Genomic DNA, 12,071 nt, shown 5'->3' with positions numbered 1-12,071 from the left:
CCTATTGCTCTGAGAAGTGAAGCAGAGATTGGGGGCCACTCCAGTGACATCACCGATCGCTTTCCGGTTTCGGTTTGCATACATCCCTATGGGAGCCCTCGACTGATAGTTTCGGAATACTTGGAGAGGTGTGGTGGTAGCGCGCCGAAGTGGCCCCCAAAGTGGCGTGTGCAAAGCGACCTCATTGGGCCATTCAGGTAACGTGACCCCCGCGTGACTCCAAAGAAGCTACAGCTCATCTCCTATCCTCACGTCATCCTCTTCTGTCGAAGAGCCGTTGGGGCGCCTCCTGTTCTTCTTTCCTCCATGCCCTCTTCCCAGTCTCTCTTTCCTCCTCTTTTGCGTCCATGTATACTCGTGTGAGTTCACCATTTCATTCTGTACCTGATGAAGCGTGGTCCACCACGCGAAAGCTTGTACATATTAAACTTGGAAAGCTTCAGTGTCATTGTTTTGAGTACTTTACACGTGGGTATCTGTGAAGACGTTCTCGGAGCAATCTGAGCGAGCAACCGCAAGCTGAACGAATAAAAGCGTTTTCTTTTTTCTTTTTTTTTTCTGCGACTGAACGAAACCTCTCAATGTAAGGAAATATACGTTTCAGCTGGATCCACTTCCAAATTCCTCAGAGACGCCCAAGAAGAATAGACTGCTAAGGAACTCGATGGCTAACTCCCTTTAAATCCCCGAGAAGAAGCGGGTCAGATCCCGGTCTTTGGGGACCAGCATTTCATTCATTCATTCTTTCTAGACGTCCATTCATGTTGAAAGAAGAATAAACGAAAGAACGGTTCCTCGATCGCATACATTCATCGAGCGGGATCTCACTGAAGCGCCGCACGGTGCAACACGTCCGTTCAACGCGTACACGGTAGAACGCGTAATAAAAAATAAATCGCAGACGCAGTCTCCGACACGGCATCCAGATGCGTTAGCGCGCAACTGCCACATTATGCAGTCAAGTACTTACTCCCTAAACCAGTATGGAAAAAAAAAAAAAAAAGGCAGGCAAGGCGGAACTCCCTGCAGACCGTCCTTGAACCAGATCGAAGCACCGCAAACGACAAAGCTTATAAATAAATTCGATTCCGCCTCCTTAAGAACTCTACCACACTGCCTTTCTGCTTAACCTCATATTATAAACAGAATGACAAAGTGTACGACGCCCCGAACACAACCAAATCGCCTTTCGGCAGAGATAAAAAGAGAGAGAGAGAGAGAGAGAAGAAAAAAAAAAGAGCATCGCGTCGAAGGAAAACTATCCTTGTTATTCTTCCAAAACGACGACGACGACGACGTCGACAAGGAGCAGCAGCCCGCTGCTCCGGGGTCATTACGGAAACAGCTATTACGAAATTGAAGACTGGCTCAAACCCCGGGATTAGCATAAAAACCTCGCCTCGTCCTTCTGTAGCCAAAAAGAAAAGCTAAAGGAAGAGAGCGAGAGGCGGGTTAAAAAAAAAGTGCCGCAGAAGGCTCGCCGTTTCGCTTTCAAGAATATGCTAAACAAACGGCAAATTATACGCTAGGAGCCCCTGTTTTTTTTTCTTTTTTCTTTTTTTTTATGCATGCACCAGAAGAAACGACGAACAGTAACGACGCGCCGCTGCATTGAGTGTTCCCGCATTGGGCGAATTTCGGAGATCAAATACATGCGCATGCATAGTACGCGGCACCGTGATACTCTAAAGTCGGGCCGTATATTCTAGGGAACGGTTTTTCTCGTTTTCTTTTCTTTTCTTTTTTTTCTTATGCAAGACAAGAAAGTGGGCGTGATAGATCGAAAACGTCCGTTTTCTCTTTTCCCTTTCGTCCCCAATGCAATACCGTATTGTTCGCATCGACGAGGGCCAGAATTGATGAGTTCCGACCTGCTCTTCTGCTGCCACCAGTTAACGTGCTAATGAGAGTAGAAGGTGCTCGTTCAAAAACGCTATCGCCCCCCCCCCTTAAAAATTTCCATTACAAAAAAGGTCAACGCGATAGGGAGTAAGAGAACACAACGGGAAGGGGGAAAGGGGGGGGGGGGTTGAAGTGGCGGCGAAAGTTTCGAACAACCTGCTTTCTTTCTCTCTCTCTCTCTCTCTCTTCATTTTCTGTTTTTTCTTCTTCTTTTCTGCGTGAACTCTGGGTGTGAGCTCGGATTAAAATGAACAAGGGTTCAAGTGCCGTCACTTTTGTACCGTTCATATTTTGAGGGGAAAAAAAAGAAAAGACTGAAACTGTGGGGAAAAGGTACCTAAGAATGAATGACAATCGTGGAATGTAGAAACTTTGTGAAGTGTGGTCAACACAAGTGATAAGAAGATAAAAACACTGCAACTACCGGTTTATTAACGTACAAGCTTTCTTGCAGTAGACTGCATTTCGTCAGGTGTTGCCTGGAAGGTGCTGCCTGCCGTCAGGAGGCAAACGAGGGGAAACCCTCCTCCCCCATGTAATCTCTCCATAGAAAACCTCCCGAAATATTTTTTCTGGCTGCGACACTGGTGGTAAGTGTAAGTAATAATAATTGGGGTTTAACGTCGCGAGACAACTGATTTCGGTAAGTGTAAGTGTCTCCTCTATAATGCCCACGGGCCCTGAGGGTAAATGAATAAAGCGTAATGCGTGATGATATGAAGTCAAAAATGCTAGTCTACCACACGAACAGACGCAAAACTCAAAAGTCGAAATACTCACATCGTCCTTAATAATCACTTTCTCTGCCACGCTGAAGACCGCTTTCTTCGCCGGAAAAATCAAAATCGGTTGTCGAGCACACGTTATCAGCCTTCGGCTAAAAAAAAGGAAAAAAGAACTGCAAATACCTGTAGCCGAACATTAAAGCTGCTTCAAAACAGTGATGTTTGTCTGAGCCCAGCTTCACGTGTTGTTCCCTTAAATTATGACCGTATGCAGATATGAAAATACTGTAGATGTGACCTGCAGCTTAAGTATCGCTGTAGACATCGAAGTATGTTAAAGAAAACGTTTCCAAACATTCAATAAAACATAAATCACCTCAAACGCAATACTCGTTCATCTTTGAGCAAAAGCACTAAAAACCACACACACCCACTATAGCCCCAAATTCCGCACGTCTCACAGTGCCTTCTAGCAATACACACAAAGGTCTCGTCCCCAGACACTCCATCAACGTCTCGTCACCTCTACCGCCACGCGGCGCCACCGGTCACGCCCTCCATTTTTCTTCATTTTTTTTTCTTCAGAATCCACGAAAGACGGAACATATCGATGGTATAGCTACAGTGCCAATGTCATTTTATTTTCGTCTCTCTCTCGTTTTTTTCAACGTTACCCTTTTTTTTTATGCTCGGCTCGGTAGGCCAATCATTTATCACCATTACTTTGTAGTTACGCCTGAGTGGCAACGCCTCTGTATAGCTCGGACCTTTCGAGTCGAAATATCGTTCCATGATTTTATTTTCTGATCGGTTTTCACGCCCCATCTAACGATATTATCGGAAGAAAGTGGAACGGGAATGCGATAAACAACATGCGCTGGTCGTAAGACCCCATCATGGATCAAGGGCCTCTTACCCCTACACAATCACATTATAAGACATGAAATTGCTAATATGAATTACAATTACATGAAGTCACCTTTCAAATAGAGAACGAAGCTTGCGCTGCTGCCGTTGGCATAATGAAATCACGTGCACTGCGAAAGAGAAAATTTGGGGATGCAAACCTCAGAAGCTCTTCAACTCTCCACCAAGAACAAAAGCATAATTTCTCTTTTTTTTTTCTTCCTACAAACAAACAGCAAAAGAACGTGCACAATGACACAAACACACATGAAAATGCTTATATGTTTATACCAAACGTTAGCCTCCAAATTCCCTGTCTTGTCCAGCTTTCCACTGACTATTTGGATCAAGCGAATTCGAGCCCCCTCTACCAACCGCGGACCGACCCACGGAAATCGTGCAAATCCGAGGAGAAAATAATATATGGTGTGTGTGGGGGGGGGGGGGGGGGGTGACAGTGTCGCGATCGCGAAAGTTCTTACAGTTCATGGCTTCTAAGCAGCACTCTTGAATGGTTTTCAAAGTATGAGCTTTTCAAAATCTTTCCAATCTCGTGACACCACCTCATTGGACATGACAGCCTATACATGTAATCGTATTGTGCACGTCCAAATCAATTATTTTCGTTATGTTTTTTTTAACCGCATTTTGCGGCGTGCACGAGTATGTGTGTGTTGTCGCACCCAGGATCAGCGGGGGGGGGGGGGGGCGAGTTTTCGTATCGAGCCCCCCCCCCCCCCCTACCTTGGAGGTCTGGCTACGCCACTGACAACGACTTAATGTCGCCAGGCCACCTCTGTTTCTCTATAAAATAAGTCTTCTCCACTCGCATAAATGCCCCACTTGCGCTGTTGAAGCTGATATCCCACATCTTCTCCTCGACTCACAGATTCGACACCCCTCGAGCCACGCTCAGACGAGGCGTCATCCCACGTGATCGCCTCCGTACGTGCTGAGAGAGTGTTCCCCGATTGGTCTCGGTCCTTCACGACTTTGGTGCCAGTGGATGATACAGAAGATGAATGCAGACTTCCTTCTTCCTTTGAGATGTCTCATGCAGGCATTTCTAATTGCGTTCGACACAGTTAAGCCGCTCCACGTAAAGAACAAGAGGGAAAAAAGATCGATGTATCGGTAGCGAGATGATTTAGTTGAGCACCTGACCGTGAACATGGACGTGCAGATCATTTCTGTCTCATTTTGCCACGAGAAACATGAAGTGTAAGTAAAGAAATAAATCACGCCGACGTGACACATACCGTAAGAAGAAGAATCTCATCTTTTACTATTAGAACTATTCCTATGTTATGTTACCTTTACCTTTTCATTGGCGGTGGGGGGGGGGGGGGGGGGACGGAGTGATCGCCGTATATTTTAACGTCAGCGAAGAGTAACTGGACGGCAAGGCACGTTCCAACATTCATACATCGAAACTGAAATGGATGACCATAAAGTTTCCCCGATGATACCTGAGCCGCAAAAGCTTCTATATTTTAAAGCGATGCCTAATGGCGATTTATAACTGCCACCCATCTGGAGATCGTCATAGCTTCAAGTACATTAAAGCCCGGAGAAAATTGCGCGGGTCCTTCTGGTGCTTTTTTTTCCCCTTCCTTTTCTTTCTTTCTTTTTTTTTTTTTTTTTTTATGAGTACGTAGGTCTCTGCAAAAGTATCTAGAAGAGCTCGTTAATGAAGATATGGGAGACTTTACGGAGCGTCGTCAAGACCACTCACTGACACATCCTATAACTTCCGGTTTTCTAGAATCTCCTTCGTTAGAGAACGAAATACTGTAGGATTTTTTATTTTTTTTGAAAACGCGAAGAAACAAATAAGAAAAAAAACTTTATGAGTGGAAGAGATCTCGAAGGAACGAGAAATCCAGACCCGAATCGAGTATTGAGTATTTATTTAAAGTGCCAATGAACAGCGAGAGCTTCTATAATGAAAACAGTGTTGCAAGCAATCAGGAGTTACGACTATACAGTATACAGCATTTCGAAACCTACGAATATCACCGTTAAAAAGATGAAGTGCTGAAAAGTTTCTCGAGCATGCGATCATAACCCGCGAGATATAGGAGACAGGTGTGAACGAACTTCAACGGGGGGTGAAGCACTGAGGAACCACGAGAAGATTTGCAAGGACCACGGAACGCAATAGATGCTGATAGCTCAATACAATCTAACATACCGTGAAGGCATTTAAAAAGGAAAAGAACATCGCGAGACGCCCGGCTCGAGTACAACGAGCTTATATTTAACATATCCAGTAGGCTACCGTTCTTGTTGTTGTTGTTGTTGGTTGGTTGGTTGGTTAAATAACAAGGGGAGGTATTCATAGTACACGTATTCATAGTAGTAGTAGTATTTCGCACGTGGACTCTCCTACACTGTTGCTTTTGGTGCCAAGCTTTGTGGTGATGTTTTCATCTATTCCGTTTATCTATTTATAGATTTGTGTAGTTTCCCTTTCTTCTTTTCCCTTTCTGAATAACGCGTCCTGGAATAGCCAGTCCCGGGTGGCTTGGGACTAACATCTCCATTTTTTTCCTTTACAAATCAATCAATCAATCAATCATAGTACACTCTACGGCGGCCGATGTACCTATCATAATATATTCGGACAAAGCGCCTTTGCACTGCGGCCAAGCGGCTGCATTGAAAGCGCTCCTACGTTTCCTCAAAGAAACTCATCTGATTGACATTTTGTGAGACTTTTTGGTCCCTCGTTTGTGGCAAGTGTTCCCACTACTTCGGGATGTTCGTCTCCCGTCCCCAACTGCTGGGTTTTCTCCTTCTTTTTATTTATTTCGACTAACTGCGGCTAAGTGGTCTGTGCTAGCCAGTCAGGCTTTGTCGTGACTTAAATCCCCATTTTTTTCTTTTCCTATCACATCACATCACGTCACACCGCCTTTGCACTTTAGCGATCGTTTCACTGTTAGTTGCTGAAATCGAGGCTTTACAACCGCGGTTATTGGTGTCCGCGTAGTTCTTTACATAACACCATACCTCACAGTAGATGATGATCATCAGTTATGCCTAGGGCCCGGATTTTTAGGCATTTGCCTATAAATGCCTATAGAAACGCCTAAATACAACATTTTCGGGGTTGCCTGCCTTTCTATGGACTGTATTAAATTGTAGCATTTTTAAAAACATTTTTAGACGCCATAAGAGCGTTTTTTTAGAGGTGTATAGGTTCGAGTGCGGCTTTCAGGCTCGTGCTGACAACAACAACAATAATAACTGATGACGATTAGATGGGGTGTTTCACCGCGGTGGTGCGGTGGTGCTCGTGCTGCATTTTGCTTTTCGTTACTGCGTGTTTGCGCCTTTTGTTCCTTTTTTTTTTTTTTTTTGCGTGCATTCGATCCAAAGATTTGGCTTCTCTGGGCCTTTCAAGGTCAACGAGGGTGGAATATTGAGAGTATTATTCAGTATCGCGTGTTTCCCGGCTGCCTCAGCATTCACGTACTAGACGTCAAGGCTTGTATGGTACAGCTTGGGACAAAAGTTTACGGAACACTGGGGTGTCGCTTTTTTCCCTTGGAGTGATACCCTAGCAGCAACCAAGAGTGGACAGACATACTGAGAGATTGATAGCTGAGAGATTTTTTCTTTCAATCATCATCATCATTGATAGCACAGCCGGTCATCCGTTTCTTATTCGACGTCTTCCCGATATCTAGCACGGGACCTCTCCGATGAAGAAATACGCATGTGCCGTGTTCCGTAAACTTTTGTCCCAAGCCGTACTGTACCCTTCAAACGAGCAAGTTTTCCTTGAAACATCAAGAAATCCGAAAGAGCGTACCAGATTAGAGTGCCTATTTTTGCTTTTTATTGCCTATTTTGGTTTGTTTGTTTTTAGCCTAGGTGCCTGCCTTTTTCCGTCGTTTGTAGTGCCTAAATTTCCTGTCCCTAAGTATGACGCACACACGCAATTATGATAGTAACAGAAAATAGTCCTTCAATAATTAGTAACAGATGAAACAGACTTATGCCTCCATTCGTCGTACACGAACACAGCATGTAAAGCATGATGCGTTACGTGACGCGTCTAACAAAAGCTGAAATTAATTAATAAAATTAATTTGACAAAAAGAAGAAAAAACTACTGGAGTCTGCAGATCCGTATATATATAGGTATAGACAGCGCCAAGTCGCTTCTCTTCTGCCACCATTTGATCTCAATCTTCGCCATCGCTGCAATTTCTAACGACTGGCTTAGAGGAACGCGACAGAAGAAAAAAATCGTACCGAAATTAAATCAGCGAGCGTTTCAAACAAGCAACGTTATACTCGACACATTCCCTCCTTCTTCAAACTTCAAAAACGCTCCCATCTATCTTTTTCCAAAGCTAAACACGTCAGCGTTTTAGTGCATCCGACATCAACATTTCTCTCCCGTTTTATAACCCCCTCTATTCTTATATTCCTCTTTCACATTTGCGAACACTTAAGCGGCTTTTAGCGCGGAGGAGAAAGCAACGGCTGACGCTGCACTCCCTACTTACAACTTTCGAAATGATTCTAAAGGAAGATATAAATAAAAAGCCTCGCTGACTTTGCCAACATTGTACTCCAACTGTCTTTTTATTTTTTTATTTTCCTTCCTCCTCCTCCTTTCGGAAGCGAGGCATTGTCAACGCCGACGTCACCGTTTTCCTTTCATATTCCACGAGATATTGAATTCCCCCGCTAACTCTGCAAAATTTTCCCACCGTCTCACATATATGGCTGTACATGCCCTGCGGAAAACTCCGGAATTAATGAGGATGGGCGGACAGAGAAACCGACTTCCAGGGATGTTTTCTAAGTTTTTGTTCACCCCCCCCCCCTCCCCCCCGGTGTGACCTTCTAGGAGTCCTTTGACGCTAGGGGGGAAGTACCCACGCAACACAGTAAAACGGTGATCAACTGAAGGTGGCCAACAGACCGCTCAACGGACCACCGAAGGTCACCAACGGCACCACCACTTATGAACATTGCACTGTACCGGGACACATTTATGTGTTGTGTGTGTTCAGTTTTTTCTTCTTTCTTTCTTTGTTTTTCTTTTTTTTTTTTTGGCAATTTGCTGCCCACTCCGGCAGGCAAACCACCTTTTCGTAAACGCCACCGCAACGCCACGCCTTCAGAGTGGTTTCTACGAAAATACTTTGGCGGGTTGCAAATGATTCCACCTCAGTAAACCTGCAAAGACCTATACACGCGAGTTTACGATTAGCCAAGAAAGTACATACGGATCCATGAAGCAAGCCGACATGCCGTTTGGCTGACCTTTCCTCTTTTTTTTTTCTTTGTTCTAATAAATATATCCCCCCAAGCCCCCCATGAAGCAGACATATCTATATAGCCCCACTTGAGGGACCGCGAGATTGAAAGTTCAAGAGGAGAGCACACTTGTATATTCCTGTTGAAGACGAACGTGTATTGAACACTAACCTGACGCTATAGTGTACGAAGACTACCACAGAACGTTACAGCCGTAACCAAGCAACCAATTGAAATGGCAATGCCACTATAGCTTATAGCCCCCTGTCGAGCCCAACATCTGTTCACTGGTCTGCTGTTCACGCGAGCCAACCAGGAGGGCCAGCACACACGGACGCGCACCCAGAGAGGATAAAAGCGGGCAAGACAGTCGGTAACGAGATTTTGAATGCGCATCTCCCGATGGCGTGAGTGGAGGACGGTCTCATTGCCCGAAGAAAACTCAGAACAGAACCCTCCCTCAACGTCACAGCGCAGGGGCAGAAGCGATACATGCCTTGATGACAACGCCATCGAGGTGATCCCCTTATCAAAACCCGCTTAGGAATTGAAAAACGGTAGGACGGCTGAAACGACGTTCTCTGTGTGAGTTTCCGCCCCCCGTTTCTTATGTTTCTGTGTGTGTGTGTTCTGGAAAAAAAAATGTGATGACACTCTGCGCCAACTGTGCCTGCAGACAGCCTGCACTGCTAGACAGACAAATCTGAAGCATTATAAGGAATGTTAATTTTTCTTTAATGAACGAGGCCCAGAAGTGCAGTTGAGTTAGGGTGAATTGCTAGTTTATTTTGATGAGCTTAATCATAGGTAGCGTTACTCTTTATTGATATATATACCACCTGAACTACAAAAATAAAAATATCACTAAGTTATGCAGGAGTCAATTATCAATCGCCGAAATGATCCGTTCTGTTAACGAAATTACAAATATCGCTCGTAATCGATGAATTTATTATATTATTTATCATTTATTATTATTGCTATTGATTTATTTAGTTACGTGTTGTTTCAGAGCAGACGCAAAATATTTTTAGTAGCTACTGAAGTACGGTACGTTCGGGCGGAGTACGGAACTGGCACAGCTGCGACGGCGTTGCTAAGGTTGACCAGGGATATGTGGTAGAGTTAATCAGCTTCTTGGCGGTGACCCTGAAGTCACGCTAAAGCATGGAGTCCCTCCATCTGTTGCTTTCTCCGAGATTTTCCCTGTGTACTCCGGCAGGTTTCCCAGACAAATGTTGACACAGTTTTCCTGACTTCAGCGCTGGATACATACTCTCCCAGCTGCCCCTGCTTCGCGACGCTCAAAACAACTAATAATGAAAAAAACGAACGTTTTGTGTATTGAATCTGCCCTCGTGAAATGAAAAAAAAAAAAAGAATACTGGTGGAATTTAAATTTTTAGCTATGTTTCAAACAGTTTATGCCCAAGAAGAGCGACTACATAAATGATGATGGGATGATGACATTCACCTCAACAATTGCGGTACCATACCTCAGCGCATGTGGGTTAATATATGAGTGGAGTGACGATGAAAAAGATGAGGCATACACACATGACACACACAAATGAGATATCACACACGCGGGTTCGTCGTAACTGATGGGGATGGTAGTTTATGTACCACCGGAGATGTAGTGCCGTGAAGATCACATCTCCGCATTCATGGCAGAAGCTCTGAGGTCAGAGGAGCTCAAACAGGCTAGTAAACGTCAAGAACAGATAGAATGAGTACAGGCATTGACGGTGCTGCACAGGGTTAGAACAAGTACCCAAGGTTGCGGCTTGTTGTTTATACGGGCTAGTTGGGACTGGAGCATTGCTCTCTCCGAACAGTGTAGAGGGTAGTCGATGAGGACGTGTTGAATGCTTGCCACTATGCCGGAGTTGAGAACACGAACTGGTTGAAGCATACCCAATTTATGTACATCACGTACAATACCTCCGAAAATATTAATGGTAAACCAGGCTCCTTTCATTCTAGGCTGTCTTTTTTCCAACACCATCCCGTTAACACAGTGTGACTCTACCGCAACAGAGTTTAGCAACATTCAACTGCACGCACAACCAGAGAGCTGAAAAGGTAGGCCGTGACATAGCCTCCTATATACTGTAGGAGGCTATGGCCGTGATATATAGAATGACGGTGACTCTTCCTGCCTGCCCGGGGCAGACATTATTAGAAGCATATCAAGAACAACACAGTTACGAAGCAAACGAACCACACCAACATTCCACAGCAGTAAGAGACGCACAGCATACAGAGACAGCAATGGGGCCAATTGCTTTGGATTTGTCTCAGAGCGCGCCAGTGTAGTATATCGTACCAGAAAACTCCCTTTTCTCCCAATCTCGGATCGGACGGAATGCGTGAGGATTCCTCAGGCAAATGGTTGCCGTGACCTCCGATTTTCCTTTATTTTTTTTCCCCCTACCTTTTTGTTTTTTCTTTCTCAAACGACAACACAATAGACGAAAACGGGATACGACGAACGAAATCGAATGGAAGAATTTCGTTCCTTCTCTCTTTGTTCGTGCACGAAAAAAAGACGTTATTTTCGTAAACCTCGTTTGCAATGTTCAGGCAATTTGCTCCGGCGATCGCGCATGCTGGTCCATGAGGATCACTGTGAAACGATGTAGCACGTTTCATTCTCTTTGTTCCATCCTGCTGCTGCTGGCGCTGCGCTCACGGATGAGTTGAAACGAGATTCTGAAGACCTCCTAGATGCGCTTCCTCTTTCGACAATAAAGTACATCGTGCGAAATAATATGCGTCGCAGGGCAGGAAAAAATTTGGGAAAACAAAAATAATACCCCTGTCGCATGGGCGATCGTCAATGACTTTTGGAACGAAGGGCCAGTTGAAAAACAACGGTGCTGTATAAAGTGTTACTGTCACATTGAAGGCAGGTTAAGCTAGAGACTGCATTACAATAAGCGTAACTCGCTCGAGATTACAGTCAATCACTCAGATGTGATCAACATTACTGCAGTAATTAATTATGGATGTAATTATTATCGAAAAGCAGCTCACAGCGATCCCACCCGGTGTTGTGCGTCTACGTCGCCTTCAGGGGAGCAGCGTTTCAACTGCCGGCCCTTCGCAACACCTCCGTTCGGGTTGTTTCGACTACGGAGTTCGTGCGTTTCGCGCTATAACTTTGCACTATACGTATCAGCGAGAGACCGCTCAATTTAGCTGCACTCATTGGCCCCTATGAAGATCCTGTGCTCCATCGTCGGGTTCTTC

At 44.9% G+C, this 12,071-nt stretch overlaps 1 protein-coding gene across 1 annotated transcript in view; it reads right to left on the bottom strand.

Moving 5' to 3' along the window:
• The window catches only part of LOC135390871 (uncharacterized), a 510,967-nt gene that overhangs the window by 483,920 nt on the left and 14,976 nt on the right, over positions 1–12,071 (bottom strand). Inside the window, exon 3 of the mRNA XM_064620821.1 lies at positions 3,607–3,664. The gene's annotated coding sequence lies outside the window, so the exon portion shown is untranslated. The remainder of the gene's footprint in view (positions 1–3,606; positions 3,665–12,071) is intronic.

The sequence above is a fragment of the Ornithodoros turicata genome, chromosome 4 (genome assembly GCF_037126465.1).
Source record: "Ornithodoros turicata isolate Travis chromosome 4, ASM3712646v1, whole genome shotgun sequence".
NCBI classification, from domain to species: domain Eukaryota; kingdom Metazoa; phylum Arthropoda; class Arachnida; order Ixodida; family Argasidae; genus Ornithodoros; species Ornithodoros turicata.
This window is presented reverse-complemented; position numbering and strand designations above follow the sequence as displayed.